This window comes from Macrotis lagotis, chromosome 6 (genome assembly GCF_037893015.1).
Source record: "Macrotis lagotis isolate mMagLag1 chromosome 6, bilby.v1.9.chrom.fasta, whole genome shotgun sequence".
In the NCBI taxonomy this organism is placed as follows: Eukaryota; Metazoa; Chordata; class Mammalia; order Peramelemorphia; family Peramelidae; genus Macrotis; species Macrotis lagotis.
This window is the reverse complement of record NC_133663.1, coordinates 69,340,099-69,353,896: the sequence shown is the minus strand read 5'-3', so window position 1 is coordinate 69,353,896 and position 13,798 is coordinate 69,340,099. Positions and strand designations below refer to the sequence as shown.

The window sequence follows — 13,798 nt, the reverse complement described above, 5'->3', positions numbered from 1 at the left end:
GCCCAGCCCCACTAGATGCCATAACAAGCCCAACTCACTCTCAGAAGTCTCCTCCACATACCCCCAAAACCCACACACAATCTAAGTCTCAAAGACTAGATTTTTGAAGGAAGCCTGGTAAGAGGAAACAGTGATAAATTTGAAATCAAAGGACCACTTACTCAAATATCAAACCTTAGGCAAGTCTTTTTCTTATTTGTAAAATGATGGGACTGAATCAGGTAACCATTCCACCCCTTCCAAGCTCTAAATCTATGATTTATCAGCAAAGAGGAAAGGAGAGGGAGACTGAGATTTCTCAAGGAAACTGAGTTAGGGGAAAAAACCTGGAAAAACAATAGAGATAGGTAGAAGGGGACAGTCAGAAGATCCTGGTCTACTCTCAGAAGAAGACATGACTACCTCACCCCCTTGGGTGCCCCCAGCTTGGTTCTCTGCCCCCCCCAACCTCCCCACCCCAAGGATGGGAAAGAACTTGAAGCCACTTGGGTGGTGAAGCAAGGAGAGGAGTAAACGTGACTGTGCATATTGGATGGGGGAGGGGTTATAAGGGGGGGCACAGCCCACAAGGTTGGCAGCCCAGCCACCCTGATTCCAGTTCCCTTGTGCACCAGTCTCTGAACATATAATGACTTGAGGAAAAACAGCAGGGAGAGGCAGTCAGGCGGGTCCACAAAGGCAGGATCTGGACCCACCAGACCAAGAGGAGACGGATGCAAAGCAGAAAGGGGAAGTCAACCACTGTCCATACCCAGGAGCCCAACTGAACTGACCCTTACCTGCCTGTATTTCCTGGCCTGTTGTCCTAGTACACATAGCTTTCAGATGGGATCAAAAGAGGCCCATAGCTAGCCCCCTCTCCTTTCAGGGGAAGGAAGGAGAGATGGATGTCATCAACCAACCAAACCATACCCCCAAGCCTCTGAGCGGTTTGAATAGTCCAGGGATTGGACTCTACAACTGTAGTCATGCTCGATGATCTTGTTGTCTCATATATTTGACCTGAGTTGGTCATTCTACTTCTAAAGATTCCTTTCTGTATGTCTCTCTGTCTTGGTTGTATGTCTGTCTGTATGTCTGTGTCTCTGTTTTGCTGTCTCTCTCATTTCCCTGACTCTTGTCAGTCTTCTGCTGTCTCTGTCTTCCCCATATCTTCATTACATTTCTCATAATAATAATAATAATGCTTTATCCTTCATTTATCGAAGAAGATAATAACATCAAGGAGGTGATGCCAGTGCTTTAACCATTGTACCATCTAGCTGGAGTCATAGAAGAAGGAGCAATTCCTACCTTGGTTAACCTCCCTCAGAATCTGGAAGAGATCTTTGGGAGCAAGCAGAACTCAGAAAAACAAAGTGTTACCAGGGTCCCTTCCATCAAGATTTTAAACATTTCAAAGAAATAGAGAATGATATCAGGATTCGGGGTGGGGGGTGAAGGGGGAATGGCTTTGGAAGCAGCAGCACAAAGGCTTAAGGCTCCATGTCAAGGAAACTTTCCCTTAAAAGATCATCAAACCCTTCTCTGAAGATTTTAGAGAACAAGTGATTTTAGTTCATCAACATGTTAGGGTAGCCCTTCCCAGAATGGGAAAGGATAGCTGGATGATCCTTGGGTTCACCACTCCATCCCTCTAATAAAATAGGGGAAACAGAGGACATGAGGAAGGACCAAGAAGCACCGTTAGAGAAAAAGAGAGTTAGTCCAGAGGCCTGAGGGGTGGAAGACTGGGCCCCAAGAAAGAAATAGAGGGTGGAGTACAGGGTCCCAAAGAATGCCAGAGACCCACCCAAGGAGACCTGCCATATGAGTCACTGACCTTTCAATAATAGGTTTACAACAATCACCATTTGGGAGGGGCACTAAAGGACCAGTGGGGAAAGAGATGAAGAGCGGTAGAGTTTGGGGGGCAATCTTGGGTGGGGAGACATGGCAGAGTCCCTGAGAAAGAAAGACCTTCTCCACTTCCCTGGAGCAAGCCAGAGTCAGATAGAAAAGTATTTACTTCTAAGAATATCCTCCAGTAACTGCTCTGCCAAGACCAATATCATAGAGCTAACTTTTTGTTTGTTTGTTTTTGCAAAGCAATGGGGCTGAGCGACTTGTCCAAAGTCACACAGCTAGGTAATTATTAAGTGTCTGAAGCTGAATTTGAACTCAGGTCCTCCTGACTCCAGGGCCAGTACTCTATCCACTGTGCCACCTAGCTGCCCCTAAGCTAACTTTTAATTTAGTGTTCTACATCCATTATGTACTATCCCTGTCTCAAAGGTGAAATTATTATCTTAATTTTACAGATGAGGAAACTGAGACTGAGAGGCTAATTGACTTTTCCCAGGTCACACACAGTAGTTTCAAAGGTAGGATCTGAACTCAGGTCTTCCTAACTCCAGGTCTAAAATGCTAAGTCACTTGTATTTCCTAGCTATCTCATGATCATCATATAGATAATGTGACCTAAGATTCAAGAGAAAAATTGATTCTAGGGACATGAGAGACTAGCTCCAGGTCCCCAAAGATCTTCCTGTCTTGTCTCTGCCCCTCAACCCTATTCTCCCTATTCCTTAGCTGAGTCTCTATGACCAGTCAAGATAAGGACTTGAGAAGACAGATCTGAACCCAAAGACTGGATGTGAACTTGGGGGTCTGATCCTGGCATAATGCCCATTCTCTGCCCCCAAACCTGCACATTTCAATCAGGAATGGGGACCAGTACAACCTGCCAAGAGACTCATGAGGCTAGTATTTATATACAGGTTGCTTTCCTTCTCCAAATTACCTCAGTTTCCTCATTTGTAGGTTTAGGATGGATCTCTAAAGCCCTGCTCAACTCCAAATTTATGATCTTATGGTTTTACCCACATGCCAACCATTTTGAGGACTCTGACCAGTCTATTGAGGGCAAAAAAATTCTTTTTTTCCACTAAGAGAGAAAAACAGTGAGAGAGATTGAGAGAGAGACAGAGACAGAGACAGAGACAGAGAGACAGAGACAACAGAGGGGCAGAGGGAACTGAAAGGAACGTAGGAAACCATTTTGCACAACCCCATCATTTTACAGACAAGGAAACTGAGGCCCAGAGAGGTTTTTTTTTCATTCCTCTGAGCTGAAAAAGTGATGCCAATTATGGGAATTACCAGATTTCAAATGGGAAGGGACCCCAAAAGTTATCTAATACAACTACATTATTCTCAACAAGAAAACTATAGGCAACAGAACATCCTTTTTCCATTCTTTAATCTCATCTCCTTTGAAAAAGCTACCATGGTCAGATCCTAAGAAGAGGTGAGGTTGACTGAAATTTAGAGGGTAGTAGCAGCACTGATACTTCTCCTACAGGTAGAAATAATTGAGCTAAGAACCCAGTCCTGGTTTCCACCATTCCCCCACCCATCAGTTCTGATATTTCCTCCACTAGAAGTCTTACCAAAATATTCTGAAATCTGCACTACAACTGAGCGGGTGCTCTGGGGTCTCTCCCAATGCAAGTTAATTTGAAGGCGTGATCGGTGCTGTTTGCCCCAGTAGCCAAAATTGCTACTTATGGCTCCAGCCAGAATCCATCTTACTCTCTTATTTCTGTTCCTTATACCTTTCATGGGTAAAACAGTTCTCTCTATCCAAACTATCATTCCTGCCCTGCCCTTCCCTCTTCTTTTTCTATTTCTCAGGGAAGATAAGAACTATTGGTGAACATCATCTGAATCACAACCATGATAAAACTAAAAATGGTTACAAAACATGAACCTCCTCCTTGAACACATACACACACACACACACACACACACACACACACAATTAACACACCCATTTAAACCATCAAACTAAAACTTCCAATTTATATTCTCCTAAACAAATCCTCCCCTACTAATAAGAAACACTGAATCAAGGATAAGTGGGGCACATGAAAACATAATGGCATGAGGAGGAAATTAGGAAGCAGGGAATTAGGAAAATAGGAAGTAAGATAGGAAGGGGAGAGAGATATTTAAAGAACTAGAAGAAAGTCCAGATGCCCACTCTGCATAAGTGATCTATAGAATCAGAATCCCTCTAACTCTCAGCCTCTTAAAAAGTTTTTGCCTTGGAAGCATGGGAGTTAAATAAAATAGGCTGAAATTCCTTGCCCCATTTTCCCATCCCAATTTTTTTCTGGATCTCTGAACACAATTCCCAGTTGGCAGAGGAAAGGGAACATCAGAAACTAGGGTCCAAAGATTAGAAATGAAGGAGGGGGGGAACTAGGTGGCACAGTGAATAGAGCACTGGCCCTGGCATCAGGAGGATCTGAGTTAAAATCCAGCCTCAGATACTTAATAATTAATTACCTACCTGTGTGACTTTGGGCAAGTCATTTAACCCCACTGCCTTGCAAAATCCTTTTAAAAAAAAATAAAAGGAATGAAGGAAGAGCCCAGCAAACTTCCAACTCACAGAGACTTCATTAACTCTCAGCAGTAAAATGAGAAGTTGGGACCAGCAAACTCTCAAGTTCCTTCTACCTCCAAATCTATCATTCTATCACTCTTGAACTTGTGCCTCTCTAACCCTCTCCATTCCAGGAGGCTTTGGCCTTTACTCTTCCCTGGGGAACATGGTCAATGTGGACTAAGAAAGAGAGCAATCTGGCCATAAGGTGTTTTAAAACCTTCAGGTGATCAACTCATCTACAAGGCTTTGTTAAACACCCACCACGTACCAACCCTTGGGGGTCAGATGTGGCACTATAGAAAAGAATCAGATAATCCCTATGAACAAGAATCTTTACATTTCTGGATGGAGAAAGGAGGGGAAGGGAGGGGGAAGCAAATGGAGATATTATTGTGATGGGGCCAGTCATGGAAGGGAAGATGAGGCAACCAACCCCACTTCTAAGGTTTAATCTGAAATCATCCATGCTCCCATTTCCCATGATATTGATATAGGGGAAGGGACCAAAAGAAATATCCAAGAAGCCAGAAGTGCTATCCCATTCCTTTTTCCTGACCAGTGACCATCCTCCTCTACCTCAGCCAGGTACATCTCTAAAACTATCACCATCACCAGACCCTCCCGGCCCCTGTTTCTTTGACACAGGTGATGGAAGATGAGAAAGAAAACTCCATTCCCCAAATGATAGAGGAAAAAAAGAGGCCAAGAGACCCAGGAATCCTGTTTCCCAGACTCTCTGCCTAGCCATCTGTAAGCTACTAGTCTCATCCCAACAGCTGTCTGCCCTTCCCTTCCAGGTTTGGAATCTTACCATGTACTCTTCCTGCCTCTTTCCCTTTATTCTAACCCCCTACTCTTCACTCCACCCCATTCCCTTTTACCTCCTATCCCTGAGCCTTTATCTCTAATCTCGAGACCAGTATATTATAGGGGGAACATAGTGGGTTCCTCCCAGCCATTCCCCCTACCCCCCCCCAATTTCCTCTTCTAGGAATAGCGACCTAGCCTAAAAACATCTGGGCTGGGGCAGCTCTGGCCCTGTTCCCTGGATGGGGGGGGGGGGTAGACACAAGTTGTTGTGGGGAGGTGAGAACACCCAGTCTAAGGTTAACTCTCTCCTGGCCTTTTGGCCAAAAAAATATCTACATGAGGGGTGGGAAAGAACTAGAGCTTTGGAGGGTCAGCAGAAGAGATGAAGGGGAGAGGGAGGGCAGAGGGGGGTTGGAAGGCAGCTGCATGTATGTCTGTTCATTAACCACCTGGATTAGCCATTTCTGCCCAGAGGGGTAAAGAAGGGGGCAGGGGTGGAGAAAGAGAAAGTAGCCTAACACCCCCATGCCAGCCTAGGCCCTTTGGCAAGGGACCACGGAACCAGGCATCTGAGCTGGGCAAAAGGCAGGTGAAGCTTATATTAACCCTTTCCTGTCTTCCCTTCCCTATAATTTCTCTCCCCCTGCCCCCATCACTCATTCGGCATAGGGAAGACTCCTTTCCCTCAGAGTGATTTGGATAAAGAGATTCGGGGGTAGGAGACAGGGTTCAAGTGCAGAAAGAACCTAGAGATGAGAGAGGAAGAATAAGTTGGAGGGGGGCAGACATTCACTATACCTCCTGCAGACAGACATTCACTGTACTTCTCCCCACAGTCTAACCCATGGACCCGGGAGGATCAAACAAACAAGGAGGTGGAGATGTCCCATCTTTTCTGATGACCCAAGCCCCTCTTTTCCTTCTGGGCTGGATCCCAAACACCACTAACTTCCTCTATCAACAAAACTCCCCTAAACTCTCAGAGCAAAGATATTACCCACCTTCACCCACCCTATTCCCCCCCAAAGCTTGTGCAGAACCCAAACTTGACTCTGGCTATTCAGATACCATATTGTAGAGATGGTAGTCACACCCAGTGTCTGGAGAATGAGCAGGTTGAGCTCTGTTTGGATGGACTTGTCCACCCCGGTGACCTGGGACCAGTTTCCCATGCCATTTATTTTCCCACGGCTACCTTGATGCCACCACTATCCCTACCCCCAGTTTCCTCATCAACTCTGCCTCCACCCCTCCTGCCTTTCTGGCATCTGCAGCCCCAACCACTCACCTTTCCAGGCAGAGGAGCCACTGGGGGTGGGTGGGTCTCCGGGGGGCAGCAGAAAGGGAAGCTGGTTAAGATGGGGAGTGGACAGCAGCAGCAGCAGCTGGAAGTAGAGGCAAGCTGGATTCCAAGGATGAGTGAGTGAGGCTTGTGGGGGAAGCCGAGTGGAGGGGGGAAGCGAAGAGCAGAGTTGATCCCAGGTCCACAGCTGAGAGCAACTGAGAGGAGAGCCCCGTCTGTCGGCTTGGTCTCCCTTCTCACTCTGCACCGCCTCCTCCTCCAAGCCAGCCAGCCTCCCTCCCAGTTCTCCACCTCCTTTAACCCATGAACAACCCAGAGCCAGTCCAGGCCAAGGCCAATGCTCCGGCCCAGCTGCCTCCCAAGGGGGCAGAGGAGGGGCCAGTGCTATTCATCTCAGACCACTGTGGCTGCTGCTGCTTCCCTAGGGCAGAAGACTTACAATTGAGGACAGGTTGGACTAATAAAAGGGGCTGAAAAGGACCCAGGATGCCGACAGACCAGGCCTCAAAGCCTGAGACATCTCAGGGAAGGGACCTATCAAAGAGCTGCTGGGAAGTCTCCAAGATCAGCAAGAGTAGGGAGGGGCAGCTTCGTGGGGACTTGGGAGAAATAAGCTTGTATAGAATTCACATTTCTCTAGAATTTCAAGGTTTTCAGATCACTTTTCCCAAAATACCCTCAGGAGATTGAACTGTATTACCAATTTATTAAAGGCAGAAAGGCACAGAGGCAGGATTCAAACCCAGATCTCCCCAACTTTAGTCCAAAGCTTTTTCTATCCCCTCTATCCAGTAGGGGAACAAGGGAATAACATTTTTATTAAGCACCTACTATGCCCTCCAGGTCCTTTGCTAATTGCTTTAGGAATAACCTTCCCTAACCATGCCCAAGACTTTTGTTCTCTCAAAACATCAACTAGAGAAAGAATGGAGGGGGAGAGCAGGAGAGGGAAAAGGGGGGAAATAGCTCAACACTCATGGCTCCTTCCTTCTCCCCAGCACCCAATTGCTGGTGAAAGCAGCATATTCTATGGAAACAGTGGGCTTGACCAGGAGGTAGGTTTTGGCCCCACAGGGACGGTTAGGTGGCACAGTGGACAGAGCACTGGTCTTGGAATCAGGAGGACCTGAGTTCAAATCTGACCTCAGATATTTAACACATTATTTGTGTGACCCTGGCCAAGTCACTTAAGCCTGACTGCCTTCCATCCAGGGCCATCTCCAGTTGTCCTGATTAATACCCAGCCACTGGACCCAGGAAGGAGAAAGTGAGGCTGGTGAGCCCCTCACTCAAATCCAGTTCACTTGCTTGTCATGGGCGTCACCTCCCTACTGCTATGGTCTTCTTCAAGAATGAAGGAAAAACATTTTGGTTTTGGTTTCAACTCTGCCCCTACTTTGAGGCAAGTCCAACAAGTCTTTTCATCTATAAAATAAGTATAAAAAGCCCTGTCTCCTTCACAGGGATGTTTATAAGGATGCACTAAGGCAAAACATAACTTGAGAAGTTCTATTCTATGTCAAAACTTATCATAATTATAATATTAAGCTTTAAAGGTGATGTCCTGGGGTGGGGGTGGGGGAGTGGCATTTTTTTAGAGTGACTAGGATACACAGAAGGAATATTCCTAGCTAAATTCCCTCTCTGGACATCCCCACTCCCAGCAGCAACTCTCTCACCCTAAAGATACTGTCTGATGGACCGGCGAGCTCCTAGCTTTGAACATCCCTTCTGGAGAGGTCCCAGTCAGGCTCAACTCACTTCTGGAACTCTTCCCCCTTCTCCCCCAGCTCCACTTCCAACTCCCTTTTATGTATTGTCTTCCCTCAAATCTGGCAAGTAAGATGGTGACAGGCACATAGTAAACAGTTAAAAAGTCTTTTATCTATTTTTTTTCCTTTTTGCAAGGCAAATGGGGTTAAGTGGCTTGCCCAAGGCCACACAGCTAGGTAATTATTAAGTGTCTGAGGCTGGATTTGAACTCAGGTACTCCTGACTTCAGGGCCTGTGTTCTATCCACTGCACCACCTAGCTACCCCTTATCTATCTATTGATAGAGGTCAGACAGGGGTTCTTAACCTGAGGCTGTGAAACTTGGATGGGGGAAAAGAGATCTTTCTTCTCACTAATTCTCTAACTGAAATGTCGCAATTCTTTCAATTATGAATGTAGACAACAAATATGATTCTAAGAAGGGGTCTTGGGCTCCATGGGACTGCTGCCAAAGGGAGTCAGGAACCAAGGAGCCCCTAAAAAGCTCATGCTCTAAAGCCCATGGTAGGAGTCAGGATTTGAGAAGTTAGAATACCAGTTCTCTAAGTGACCTTCCATTTCCCCTATCAATCTCAGTCTCAGTTTTCATCCTTATTTATCATGGTGATATCAATAAGTTCCCAATCAGATATCGGGTCACTAGAAAGATCTGTAAAATTCACTTCAATCCAATGCAACAAGGACTGTCTGGTCCAATAGCTGAATAGTACAGCAGAGTACTGGACCTGGAACAAGAAAGTTGTTACTGTTCACTTGCTTTTCACTTGTGCTTGACTCTTCATTACCCTATTTGAGATTTTGTGGCAGATTCTGGAATGGTTTGTCATTATTTCTGCAGCTTATTTCTGCAGCTGAGGAAACTGAGGCAAACAAGATCAAGTGACTTTCCCAGGGACAAACATCTAGTAAGCTTCTGAGATCAGATGTGAACTCAGGAAGATATATCTTTCTGACTCTAGGATCAGCACTTTATCTGTGCTACTGGAGTAAGGAAAACCTGAGTTCAAATCCAGCCTTAGACAGGTACTAGGCAAATCACTTAACTTATATCTGCTTCTAGTTTGTAAAATGGGGATGATAACAATAGCACCTACCTCCCAGGGTGGTTGTAAAGATAAAACTAATATTTTAAAAGTGCTTTATAAATAATAGTTATTATTATTATTATTACTATTATTATAGCCTATACTTCAGAGCCTCCTGTGTCTGCTTTTTTGTAGACCCTCCTTCAAATCAAAGAAAATTCTCTGTGGCAAGTTTTTAACCAAGAGTTCATGAACTATTTTTTATTTTTTAATATTTTTTCATTGTATTTCAACACGACTGTTTTCCATTATAATCCTATGTTTATTTTATGCATTTAGAAATATTATTCTGAAGTGTCCACAGGCTTCTCTAGACTGCCAGAGAGTTCATAACATGCACAAAATTAAGAAGCCCTGTCTAGATGGGGGGGTACAACCCCTCCCACGTTGCAGAAAAATCAGAAAATAAATGGCATTTCCAGGAGAATCCTATAATTCCCATCTTGATATCTGTCTCTCCCCATGCATCCCCTGTCTCCCTAGTCATGGGACATCATCTCAGGCTAACCTGAGGCTAACTCCTCTAGTCATTTCCAACTACCTTTTTTTTCACCACATCACTGTGGCTTTCAGAGGACCTGGGCTATTTAGGGAGAAGTTCAGATTAGAAGAGCTCTGAGGTCCAACACTCACATTCTGGGATTCTGGGACCTTGTAGAACACTGGGTTTCTTCCAGGCATAAAAGGCTCTCATAACTCTGAAGGGGGAGGGGACTCTTTGTGACTCCATTTGAGGGTTTTCTTGCTAAAGATTCTGAAATGGTTTGCCATTTCCTTCTCCGGCTCATTTTACAGATGAGGAAACTGAGGTCCTGGATGTAAGGCAATCAGAGTCAAGTGACTTCCCAGGTCTCACAGCTTATAAATGTCTGAGATCAGATTTGAACTCAAGAAAATGAGTCTTCCTGATTCCAAGCCCAGTGTTCTATCCACTGCACCACATAGCTGCCTATTAAAGCCTACTTTGATAATAGTAATAACAACTCAATTTTCTCTGTGCCTTACAAAAATATTTTCCTCACAACAACTCTGTGCCATAGGTAGTTTAAGTAACATTATCCCATTTCACAAATAAGGCTTGGAGAGATAAGTGATGTGCTGATGTTCACACAGCTGCTAATAATATTATCTGACATTAATACTATAATCCTTCAAAGTATGAGTTCTTAACCTGGGGTCCACAGATCCATAGACAGATTTCAGGGATGCTGTGCACTTTTGGATGGGGAAAACAATGAGATCTTTATTTTAATATAATTGGTTTCCTTTGCAATCTTATTCACTTTATTTTATGCATTAAAAGTCAGAAGGTGGTACAATGGATAGAGAACCAGTCCTGGAGTCAGTTCAAATATGACCTCAGATACTTGAGATTTACTAGTTGTGTGACCTTGGACAAGTCATCTAACCCTCATTGCCTCATATCCCAGGGCCATCATTTTATGCATTTATTCTGAGTATTATTCTGAGATGAGGTCCAAGGGCTTTGCCAGTCTGCCAGAGGGGTCCAGGACCCACCGATGGTTAAGAAGTTATTCTTTAATGTTTTCGAAGCACTTTACATACAGATCAGCTGAATACAGGCCATAAAGATTATCCCTCTTGGGGATAATCCTGCTAGATAGGAGAATCACGAAAGACCTAGGTTCCATTTTGCTTTTGACAGTAGCTATGGACAAGGCATACTGTCTCGGAGCCTAGATTTCCTTGATTCCAGTCGATGCACTCTTCCTACAATGGACCTGAAGACTTGAGCCTTGATTCTCTGTAGCTAAACCCAATGCTTCTTTTGTTAAATGACACTGCACTGACAAAACATTTCCTTTGTTCCTTCATCCCCTGATGAACAGAACACTCTTCATTCCAGCTTCCAGACACACAGACTCACAAAATGCCTCTGCCATCATTGTCATTAATAATACTTTATTAATTGCTTAATTACAAACAGAACTGTACCCAAAAAAAGTCACAGGGAGACACAGTCCCTGCCCTCTGAAAGTTCAGGTTGAATCTGCTGGAACATGGAGACAACAGGAATGAAAATATTTGCCTAATACCTACAGGACTGCAAGGAATTCCATCATTCTTCAGCTCCAGGGCAGACAAGGGGAGGTGGGGGGGGGGGTTCTTAGAGGCCCCAGCCCCTCCCACTCCCAAGAAGCCTTCAGGGTTGAATCCTCTTTTCCACCCCCCATCCCCCATCCCCAACCAAATATCGAGGACGAGAAAGAAGTCTAGGAACACCTGGCTATGAAACCCAGGTGTCCATATTCTTAGTCAGCTAGATCTACCATGTTTAAAGAGACCACAGAAAGAAAGGAACCTAGAGTCACAGATTTTCTAAGAAAAAGGGCAATATTTCCAAGAGCTGTCCAACACTCCCCCCATTTTCCACCCCCAGCTTTCCCGAGAGATTCCATGCTTCAAACAACTTTCTCCACTTCCTCCCTTCCCCTCCCCAATATACATACATGCATGCATGCATGCATACGGGCACACGTGCATACACACACACACACACACACACACACACACACACACACAGAGCTGCTTTCACTTTGGGAAAGGGGACTCCAAGTCTTGCTATCCCTGAGAATGAATTTGCGCTACCCTTCCCCTTCTCCAGCTCCACCTCTCCCCCTCCCTCTCAACCAGTGATGACTCTAGATTTCCTGGGCCTGCCTCCCCCCCATCTCCCTCTCCACCTCTCAAACTCAACCCAGTCCCCTTTTCCCTCCTTCCCCTTTTCCTCCGCTGCACCAAATTACACATCTGGTTCCAGTTGTGGTTGGTCCATTCAGGGTAGGCCGGGTGGTTTCTCATAAAACTGAAGAATTGGAGACCAGTGGGGCTGGGGGAAGGGTAGGAGAAAGACAGGGTGAGAAAAAGACAAAAACTGAGAGGAAGAGAGACAGAGGGACAGACAGAAAGACAGAGAGAGACAAAGAGCCAGACAGAGAGACAGAAACAGAGACAGACCCAGACAGAAAGAGAGCACATAAGGATCAGAGAAGCTGAGATTTTTGTTAAAGTCGGTGAGAGACAATAGGAACAGTCATGGAGGGTGTGTGTGTTAACTAGATAAGCTTAATTAGAAGAAAGACTTCGGAGTAGGTGAAGAAAGGCAGAAAAGAGGCCGAGATGAAGATAGAAAAAAGGGAGGAGAAAGAAAAGGCAAGAAAGAAACAAAGACAAAAGCAGGGGGCAGTGAGAAGGTTCAGGACAGAAGGCTTCTGTTCCCCAGCAGCTTCCCCCGGTGGGTGTTCTGGCCCAGGATCCGCCGCAGCTGCCTGCAGGGCCCCAGCCCTTCTGCAGTCTGGAGGAGACTGCAAGCTCAGAGGGCAGCGAGGGTGACCACTCCCCTGAAGAAGGACAGCTGAGGAGGGTGACACTGGTCTTCACCTGCTCTTGCATGCCAAGGACGCCAACTCTCTGGACTCCCAGATGTCAGGATGTTCCTAGACCCATAGCCCTCACACTCTTGGGACCAAGATCCTGACCTCTTTCTGGCACCACCAGAGACCACCCAGGAATCTCCCCATGGCCCCCAGGAGCTGACCCTGTTCCACAGTTACTGACACTCCCTCTAATTCTCCCTTGTCCATTGTCTAGAGAGCTGAAAAAGTATTTCTCAGACTAAGTGGTGGCAGTAAGTTTGCCTGCTCTTGGAGAGGATGAAAAGATGTCATGAGAATAGAGGCAATGAGTCAAGCGACCTGCCACTGACTGGCTGTGAGATTACAGTCAAGTCGCAGGAATTTCCTGAGTCTATATTTTTACTCATCATACACACACACACACATACACGTGTATATATATATATATATATATATATATATATATATATATGTTCTTCAAAATAAAAAAAAAACTTTGTAAACCACAAAGTGCCATAAAAATGTGAACTGTCAGCATTATTATTATTATGATGCCCAACCTCAGTATTGCACAGTTGGAGGGGGGGTGGAGAAGGTAAACCATGGTGAAGGTAGAAAAAGGCCACAAAAACTAAATAACTATGGGATAATCCACGATAACAGTTTAGTATCCTGGAAGCAGAACTGGAGATTGGAAGAAGGAGGTTGGAACTGCAGTTTTCCCCTGTTCCATCTCCCCTACAACTCCTCACCCATCCCCAAGGTATCCTGCTAAGCTTGATCCTACCTGTCTGACACAGACCAGCACCCACAATGCTTCTCTCTTAGGGGTCAACACATCGCTCACCCCACCCCCTTTCCAGGACTCCCTTTAAAGCTACTTTCCCCCCCAGCATTCTGTCCCTATTGCCTGTCCCCAGCCCCTCCTTTTCCTTCCTGATGGTTGGACTCCAAGCTCTACAGCCCTGGTCATTGTTAGCTTCCCTTTCCTATTTGTCATCCAAAAGTACAACAA

The 13,798-nt window shown here is 45.4% G+C and overlaps 1 protein-coding gene across 11 annotated transcripts in view; it reads right to left on the bottom strand.

Moving 5' to 3' along the window:
• Positions 1–13,798, bottom strand: part of TNS1 (tensin 1) — a 324,376-nt gene that overhangs the window by 188,438 nt on the left and 122,140 nt on the right. Inside the window, exon 1 of one of the 11 annotated variants that reach the window (XM_074191404.1) lies at positions 6,534–6,900. The exons of the other annotated variants lie outside the window; for them this stretch is intronic. The gene's annotated coding sequence lies outside the window, so the exon portion shown is untranslated. Of the gene's footprint in view, positions 1–6,533; positions 6,901–13,798 lie in introns of those variants that run through there. 11 annotated transcript variants of the gene reach the window in all.